The sequence below is a fragment of the Neofelis nebulosa genome, chromosome 6 (assembly GCF_028018385.1).
Source record: "Neofelis nebulosa isolate mNeoNeb1 chromosome 6, mNeoNeb1.pri, whole genome shotgun sequence".
Taxonomy (NCBI): domain Eukaryota; kingdom Metazoa; phylum Chordata; class Mammalia; order Carnivora; family Felidae; genus Neofelis; species Neofelis nebulosa.
In genome coordinates this window covers 135777728-135787920 of record NC_080787.1, presented here as the reverse complement: position 1 = coordinate 135787920, position 10193 = coordinate 135777728, and the positions used below count along the sequence as shown (strand labels likewise).

At 38.2% G+C, this 10193-nt stretch overlaps 1 pseudogene; it reads right to left on the bottom strand.

Annotated features, from left to right (window-relative positions):
• Nucleotides 1–293: 293 nt before the first annotated feature.
• On the bottom strand, nucleotides 294–9664 carry LOC131515489 (elongation factor 1-alpha 1-like; annotated as a pseudogene).
• Nucleotides 9665–10193: the final 529 nt, after the last annotated feature.

The following is a 10193-nucleotide window of genomic DNA, read 5'->3' as shown; positions in this document are numbered from 1 at the left end:
AAAAGAAGACACAGGTTTATCAAACTTTGTTTTAATTGGTCTCAAAATTCTCTGACCGATTTTGGTCAAGATGTTTCTATTTTAAAAGTACTGATTTTAAAATCTAACAACTTAAAATTGCCACAAAAAAATGGTCGGGAAAACATTCCTTCCTTTCTGTATGTTTTATGTAGCACTTCTATCATTGACCAGTCTTTAGGTATTAAACTGAAATGGCCAAGCGAGACAAACGGCTCTGAGACATTCTTCCACAAGCAACCAAGACAGAGTGCCATGTTCTAAATAATATTCATTCAGCCAATCTGGGTTTTCTGAGCAGAGTTGGTGACTTTGCAGCCTATGGTGTCCACTGCCGTGATGATACCCATAATAACTGTCTCCATCATATCAGGAAGAGCAAAATGACCCAGAGGATAATAGTCAGAAATTTTCAACACACACAATTTTGTCAGGAACCATTTCAATGTTAGTAGCATCACTAGATTTCAAGAATTGGAGCCAACTTTCATCTTTTTACCAGAGCAGCTATCAATCTTCTTTCACTGCTTGGCAAACTTACGAGAAATGTGAACAATGTGACACTCCAGCTCACATGGATAGTCCCCACTGATCTGGCCTGAATGGTTCAGGATAATCACCTGAACAGTGAAGACAGCCGCTTGCATCAGTGGAGTCATTTTCGCTGTTATCAGCCACATGGTCACAACAGGCATCTGTGATAGACGTGTTCTTGACATTGAAGTCCGTGGTGTTCCTAGGCAGAGCTTTGCGCAAAGTTTCAAAATGCTTTTCAATTGACTTTACTTCAGTTGTAATGTTAACCAAAGTGAAGATGGTTGTTATGCCTGGTTTATTTTTCTTTTATTAAGTAAGCTCTATGCCGGGGCTTGAACTCACGACCCTGAGATCAAGATTTGCATGTTCCACCCCACTGAGCCAGCCAGGTGCCCCATTACGCTTGGTTTTGAACACTAGTCTCCATGCAGCCCACAGCAGCTATACTAATACTAACAATTTTATAAACAACCTGAAGGGACAGATGAAGGACTTGTCAATTGCATGAGCTGGTGGCAGGATATTTCCAGAACTTCAAGCAGTGTAGCACCACTGGCACTTCCATCTTTATAGCGAATTTCCATTTTTTGAACCAACATCTTGAGCACTTATTTCCAGCATGTTCCACCATTGCAACCAGAAATGGGCACAAATGCTACCGTGCTAACGTTATAGAAACTTTTCTTGATGTAGAGCCTGACTTCTTCATTTCTCTTCTAACTGAAGAGTGGCTCAGTAGAATCCATGGTGTTAAGGCCAACAGTTAGTTGTCTCAAACCCAACACGTAAGCCAGTAGGGCATGCTAATTGGTCTTCTCAATCTTGGAAACACCAGTTTCAAATTTACAAATACCAGCAGCAACTGTCAGAACAGCACTGTCAGCCTGAGATATGCCTGTGATCATGTTTTTGATCAAGTCTCTGTGTCCTGGAGCATTAGTGATGGCCACATACTTGCTGGTCTCAAATTTCCATAAGAAGAGACCCGTGGTGATACAATATTCACACTCAGCTTTAAGTTTTTCCAAGACCCAGGCATATCTAAAGTGGACTTTCCCATCTTAGCAGTCTCATTCTCAAAAATGTTGATGGTTATTCTGTTGATTCCACCACATTCGTAGAACAGATGGCTGGTAGTAATAGACTTGCTGGAATTTACATGTCCAATGATAGCAATATGATATGAGTCTTTTCCTTTTCCATTTTGGCTCAAATTTAGTGATGTTTTCCTAAGACCTGTGTTCTGGTGGCAAACTCCTAACAAAAAAGAAGCAATTAGTTGTTAACTGAGTAAATTATACAAGTTTAGTAGCTTACTCTGCTTTATACATGTCAGGATAGTCATTTGTCATGAGACAATACTGCTTTGTTCTCTTAATGTATGGATTTTGTCAACTGCTTTTAGGAAAGTATGGTGCAGTAGTCTTATTATATTCTGTTTCTTATGGTCTATCTACATAAATTATACAAATGGAAAGAACAAAAGTAAAGGAAGTGCTACAGTATGTATTTTACTGTGTTTTGCCTTCTTGCTTCAAAAAAAAAAAAAAAAAAGAGGTGGTATCTGAAAGTCAACACTGTCAGTCATATCAGGTAATACAGACACAGTCTGTTAAGTGTCTGACTCTTGATCTCAGCTCAGGTCTTGATCTCAGGGTCATGAGTTTAGACACCATGCTGGGCTCCGAGCTGGGCTCTGGGCTGGGCTCAAAGCCTACTTAAAAGATAGAGAAGATAGATAGATAAGAGATAAGATAAGATAAGATACAAGATAAGATAAGATACAAGATAAGATAAGATAGAGTCAGAGGGGATGAAATTTCCAGTTCTTCTCAGAACTTTAAAGCAGATCAAACAAAAGGAATTCATCAGCTGGTGATTTTTTTGAATTTATTTTTTTATTTATTTTGAGAGAGAGAGAGAGAGAGAGAGAGCATGCAAATGGGGGAAGAACAGAGAGAGAGGGAGAGAGAGAATGCCAAGCAGGCTTTGCACTGTCAGCACAGAGCCCAATAGGGGGCTCGAACTCATGAACCATGAGATGGCGACCTGAGCCAAAATCAAGAGTTGGATGTTTAACCAACTGAGCCACCCAGGCACCCCAAACTGGTGATTTTTTAAATCAATGTTTATGATAACTACTCATTTCATAATGTTACTGTGACTAGAATATAAAGCAGATTTGTTTACAAAAAGCTTTCTGACTAATGGTTGAATCTAAAATTGTTACTCCCTGCCTTATAAAACTGTTTTTCTTGTTAATGTGAGGCCCCACAAAAATATTCCCTAAAACACACATACTCTACGTGAGTAAATGTTTATTTTAATAGCAATGAAAGACATCCATTCAAGTTGATATTTATTAAATCTCATTTATATAAATATTATATTGTTAGTAAACTTAACCTAAATGAAATTGTGAAAAAACCAAATATTTAAAAATGCTTCAAAACTGCTGTGAAACATGTTACATAGTCAATGATTATATGATTAGATCATATAACCAATTACATAATAAGCAATAATACAATAATATATAATCAATAGTATGATTATATAATCAATGATTATAATAATTAATAATTACAATTATACATAATTATATAGGGTGAGGTTCCTAAAACTGTTGATTAAAAAGCCCTGGAGGTCCACACAGAGTTACTGCAAGAAGTCTAGGTTTGGACTAATGTGTACATCATAATTTATAGGCTGAATAAAAATATAAGCTGCTTTTTTCATTTTTATTTTGCTACAATTATACTTCATATAATATACAATTATACTCAACTATTATCACTATGTTTATTCTCATTCAACAATAACAACGCTTATGACTATCGTGACGAGGTGATCTGTGATATTTTTACGTCTTTGGAAAGGTCCTTATCATTGAAAAGCTTAGAAAATTATTGATGCATTAAAAATGCCATTTTAGGGGCGCCTGGGTGGCGCAGTCGGTTAAGCGTCCGACTTCAGCCAGGTCACGATCTCGCGGTCCGTGAGTTCGAGCCCCGCGTCAGGCTCTGGGCCGATGGCTCGGAGCCTGGAGCCTGTTTCCGATTCTGTGTCTCCCTCTCTCTCTGCCCCTCCCCCGTTCATGCTCTGTCTCTCTCTGTCCCAAAAATAAATAAAAAAATGTTGAAAAAAAAAAAAATTTTAAAAAAAATGCCATTTTACCTCCCTGAGCCTGATTTTTTTTTTCACTGTGGAAAGAAATTTTATCATCTACCATATGGAAATGTAGTAGATGTTGAGGGAACTTAGTAAATATTAATTTCTTTACTTGCCCTTACCTACGTGTACCAAAAACATGGTTTTGCTCTGTAAGATAAATTGTCCGGTTAAAATTAAATTTATCAATTCTCAATTTTTTTTCACAATTCTGATTTTTTAAATAAATCACTAGAGGAAGAACTGATAGAAAAAATCAAACTGCTGGCAAAAATTACCATTGAAGAGGAACAAAAGAATGACAGAATTACAGTTTAGTAATATAATTGAGAGTTGCAATGCTAAGCCTAAACATTAAAAGAGGTTATTAAAATGAGAAATGATAATTATGTGATGTGATACAGGTGCTGACTATTGCTACAATGGCAAACATATTAAATATTATAAATGTAGCAAATTAACATGTATACCTTAAATGTACATAATGTCATATGTCAAATACATTTTAACTTTAAAAAGTTAATTTATGTTAACTTCTACTAAAAAAAAAAAATCAACCAAACAATAAGAGTCTGACCAAGAGGCTAAGCTTTATGCACATTCGTTTCTTTAATATTTATAACAAACTTTTCTGTTGTAAGTATATACTAATATTATTCCCATTTTATAGATGAGGAACCTGATGTACCAGGATACTAAGAAATTTGTCCAAGGTTACAGAGCAAGTTAGTGGTGAAGATGGCTTTAACTACGCTTCCATTCATTAATGAAATCTTGCCCAAATCTGCTACGAGAGATAGTCTCTTAATGGATTTTGATGCATTCTGGGGAATAATCTGATCTGGGATCCGAGCTAGGAAGAAGCAAAAAACACCCTCTCTCCCTTTCTCCAAGAAAACATGCCTGTCTTTTCTTTCCTTGCTCACTGAAGACAAGCTTTGAGCATTTCCTCTCTCTCTCTTTCATGGTGAGCAGCTTCCTCTAAATTTCTCCCAGTCCTGTGGTTCTGTGAATGCTTCCATTTCCAGAGAAATCAAATTTAAGGGAGCTTTGACAGCTCTGGCTTTTCTGATACAAACAGCCTTAGTCTATCTTTCCTGTGAAATGTTTATTTTAAGATAGCAAAGAGAAACTCTCTCGATATGTACAGAGAAACAAGACTCCTAAGGCACATTTCCCAGCATAATCCTCTAAAGTAAAAATTGATCTGTGATAGAGCACTGTAATTAAGTGGCAATTGCATTGCTAATTCCCCTGAGGAATGTCAGTGGCATCGCCTGATCTGTGGAAAACAAGTTAGCAGAATAAAGACTAATGTAAGCTAGGCTTTTTCTCTTTTTTTCATTGACTACCAGCCCGACTGGTTCGTCATGGCTGAATAGGTATACTCAAGGATGAAAGAAATGTACTTGGTCCCTGTTGTTCTTAATGAACTGTCTTAGCATTACTGTTACTGGAGCCAAATTCTGCCAGTTTAGTGAGCACTGATTAAACACTCATCAGTAACCACATGCACACAACAGTCTACTGAATAAACTGGTGACTGAGGATAAACATCTATTAACACAGGCAGAGAATTTCAGGGATAACCGGACTCTGAAACCATAGCCACTAATGCAGAGATCCCCTTAGGAGAACGCACCATCTAGAGAGTAACCTTTATTGACTAATAGCTGCTTGTGACTCAATTTCACTTTGCTTTGGCATTGCTTGACACTCAAAATTCTATAAACATTGTGGCTGTGGTAGAATTTTTGTGTCATTGTTTGAGCAATGATAGAGATATACTAGATTAGTCACTTCTGCAGTAGCTATTACTGTGTATACGTGGTTTATTTCCACTTTTTCTATTGTGATAGACTTTACAAAATTCTTTCTCTGACTCCATTTCTCTAAAATGTGGCCCCCTTTTCCCCTCTCAAATAAGAATGAAAGAGAGAGAGAAAGATTAATCCACAGATTTTATCTGTGATAACGTCCTTTCTTTCCTTTCTGTAAATCGGTGTAGGAGGAGTGCAATTCAAACTCCTCTTGCCAAATAGGCATCATACTTTGAGCGCATGATCCACTTATTGAGGGCCCTGGGGCTCTGTTGTAAACTTCCATGTGCAGAGGGAAAGAGGAGACATGGGAAGAATAGAGGCTGTAAAATATAATGATAAAATGCAAAGGCCAGCAGGTGAATGGAACAGACAACTCTTTGCATCAGATGTGAAAATGGGATGTGACTGGTTCAGTGAGAGGCCCAGAGCTTGGCTCTGGGGCTTTGAAGTGGTGGCCATGGCCTTGACCTCCCTACTTCAGCCACTTAAGTAGAATGGCAAGAAGCCAAGTGCCTGGCCGATCTGACCTGGGGTAAAACCTTGTCACTGAAGATTCCCGCTCTCCAGAGTGAATCCTCCCACAGGAACGAGTGCAGACTCTTCTCTCACCAGTTGACATGTTCATACCTATAGACATCACAGTCATAAACAAGCCTGCTTTTTCTTATCATGTTTCTTCAAACACAGACACCGTCCATCTTATTAGACAAAGAGAACATGCAATTCATACATAACTTTCACCACTCTCTGTTTTTTTATTGAACAAAATGTGGATATAAGTGGGAATAAATCTTGGTTTTCCTTATGGGATCACTTAGTTAGAAAGTATATAAAGCAATCCCGTCATGCAGAAAACTATATAATCTATTAATATGAGCCTGAATACTTAGAAAGGAAAAAAAAATATGCCATGATAATAAAACATGTTGGGGCACCAGGGTGGCTTAGTTGGTTAAGTGTCTGACTTAAGCTCAGGTCATGATCTCACAGTTCTCTTGGGTTTGAGCCCCTCATAGGGCTCCACACTGATGGAATGGAGCCTGCCTGGGATTCTTTCTCTCTCCCTCTCTTTCTCTGCCCCTTATGTGCTCTCTCTCTCTCTCTCTCAAAATAAATGAATAAAATTAAAAAAAAAAACAAACACATTTGCCACTTATCTAGTCCTGTGCATAGTCTATGAGACCAGGTTATCTGTAAATGTCCTTTAGGTGTCAATACTTTTAAGCCCATTGCCTTTGTTCTCATGCATTAACAATTTTGTAATCCTAAAAGGTTGCTTATTGCATTTTACAAATCGAGAGTAACTGTATGTCCGTATTTCTTAGAAATGGGAAATTTCACTTTAGATTCAGCTGTGAAATGCATAGGTAGTGAAGAGCTATTTGGAAGAATGTAAAGAAATATTTAAGTGGCCTACATGATACAGTGGAAGGAAAATAATGCTGTGTTAATGTGCATCCCGGAAGGCTAATAGGTAATCAGGGTTGCACCCCAATGCCTCTTAAAACATATAATCATTTAGTGTCTTCAACGCTCAAGAAAGTGCTCTAATGGTGGCACTGGAGAATGAAGTTAGTTTTTAAAATTTGAAATCAAGAACATGGAAGCATATCTCAATTTTTCCTGAAGTGTGACCTAAGTAGAATCACTTGGGGACTCTAGTTAAAAACGCAGACTCCTGAACCTTGCTCCAAAATAATCAACTGTAAATACTAACTTGCCAAGGAAGAGATGACAGTATCTAACTCTAGCTTCCTTAGGTCACTCTCATACATCCATTAATTTATCCATTCAGCAAATGTTTATTGTGCACTTATTAAATTCGAGGTACTTTTAGGCTTGGGATTGAAAGTGAATCAAAAGATTGCTCTTCCGGAGAACTTCAGAGTTTCTTGATAACGACAAAATTCAAATTAGTGCCATTAATGATACAATGGAGATGCCCACCAGGCAAATTTCACCCAGAGTGGTAGAGGATAAAGAAGTGTTGTCAGCTTGGTGGAGAATAATGAATGGCCTCCACTAAAAAAGCTAAGAAGATCAAAGGTAAAGATGAGTTTGGAGACTGTCACAACGAATCAGGAGAGAGATGTGGATTGAAAAGAAGATACACATTTTTTTTCTTCCTTCTTTCGGAAATAGACCTTACCATTCCTTTGACAAACTAGTCTCTGCTTCCTTCCCCAGACACACACACTCACACACACACACACACCATAGGATTTCGTTCAGAGTTGTCAGTACTCTATCATCCGGGCACAATGAAAGGTCCAAGGTTTGTGTGCATGATCTACCAAACTGATTACCTCTCCCTCCCATTATTACTTTCAGTGTCTGAGAACCTGGTCATGACAAAGAATGTGAGAGGAACCAAATAATAATCAAAAGACAAAACCAACAGCAATTTCATAGGAACAGAATGATCAACAAAAGTAAAACTTACCGGTAGTTTTAGGAATGTTTTAAGTAATATAAGCACCCATTGAAACCATGACCAAATTAAGACAATTCTGTTAATCTTCTGTTTTCTTCCCTTCCTCCTTCTTTCCTCCCTCTCTCCCTTCCTTCCTTCCTGACATCAGGCAGGTCCAGTAATGGTGGTTGTGCCACGATGGAGTATCAGGGTTGGGGGTGGGGGTGAGGAAACTTGGTAAGCTGGGAACTTGCCTACATAAGGGGATTGAGCAAATAAGCAAATATATTGAGGATGACGGGGCTTGGTTTCTCACTGATGAAGAAGTAAATACGAATATGGAACAGAGGAAGATTCAAATGAATTATAAATTCGGTAGTGTAGAATGAAATAAGAGATTTAATAGGAAATGTAAGTGAAAGGCACACGTCAGACATCAAGGCCCCAGTATCAATGAACATACCTTACATCCAGACCCTGGTTTCTATTATTTCTGTTTCTATTTCTACATACTATTCTCCACTAAAAGAACCCAGCCTTCATGGAGAAGTAGCTTATCCCAATTAGGGTCAAGGAAAGTAGAAAATGAACTTGGAACATCTTGTGCCAAAAACAAAGGAAGTCCTGAAAGAATGAAGGAAACACGTTAGGAGAAATTATCTAGTTCGAAGGGGTTCCTAAACATTTAAGCATCAAAATAAATAATCATATTGGTGGGTTATAAACCATTGAACTAATAAAAATGAGTAGAGATTAAAGAAACTAAGCCATTGAACTAATACAAATAAGTAGAGATTAAAGAAACTATTCTTTACTATCAAATAATAAATACAGGAAAAGTATTGTAATTTGAAAACCACCACTTCTATGCATTATGGTGATAATAAATTCAATGACTACTGTAGCTAGTGGTGAAAGTGTGCTGAAGAATGGGGCATTTGCATGAAACAAAAGTCGCTCCACAGAAAAATGCTTAGTAACTCCAAAGTAATGTTCCAGAGGAGAATCCTCACAGACATTGTATTTATCAAGGAATCAAATTAGTGCCCTCAGTAATGGGACATGTGCCACCTGGTAGAAGTCAATGAGAACACTGCCTACCTCCCTTCTGCAATATACTCACCAAAAATGCATAATGTGGTTCTCTTCTGGAGGAAACAGTAAGCAAAACTACAATAAGAAAAACTCTACGAAAGAAATGCCCAGCAACTTCAGAAATGTCAAGGTCGTGAAGGTCAAGATGTGACTAAGAAATTGCCCCCCAGTTGAAGGAACCTAGAGACACATGACAGCTGGGTGCCAAACGGAATCTGGGAATGGTGCTATTGTCCATGTTGTCATATCCCTGGACATGGCTGGGACAATGAGCAAAACTTGAAAGGATCTCCGGATAAAGGGTATATTGGTATTTCTGTGTAGCAATCTTTTTGCCTCTTGTGTCTAATGTTATTTCAAATTTTCTAAAAGGTCACTTTCGAAAGTAAAAAATATGTATATTAAAGCATTTCTTCCCCAAATTACTATCATCTCTAGTAATCTCCTTGTGCACCCGAAGAGGCAGCTGGGCAATACAGTAATATGATCTTTGTTGTACTTCCTTAGTTGTATGCCGGTCCAAATAATCACAGACATTCAAAATGGGGGATTTGATCAGACATACTGAGTACGGGGATAGCAAACCGTCAGCATAACTGTCACTCATTCTTCCCAAGAATTTACTATGTTCTCAGTTGATTTTCTTTCCAACTCAAAGGGTTAAGTATATTATTACTTCTATGCTCCTGGTTAGAAAACTGAGATTTCAGATAGGTTGAATAACTACAACTAAACAGCTTTAGTAGATGATGGAGCGGGGATTGGAACCCAGGCAGTAACCTGCATTATTAACCACTTTGGTACGCTGTTTCTCATAGGTCCAAGGAAAGTCAGGCTTTTGGGAGGCAGGAGTGGTGTCAGAACTGGATGCCACTGTGAAAGACTGTTCATGTTGGATAGGACCCCCTACTAGTTGTCAGGAGGTAGGAAAGAGACAAACTCTATTCTTAGGTCCACTCCCCTGGTCAACCCAAGTAGGGGAGGGCACGAAGACACAAGTCAAACAGACTAGGGGTAGAAGACTCTCTTTTTCCAGAAAGGTTAGAGCACCAGGCAGGACAGCAGGGCAGAATACAGAGTATGGAAGTCACATCGAAGATTCCAAATCAATTGCACTTCCCAGTTCACAGGGACTG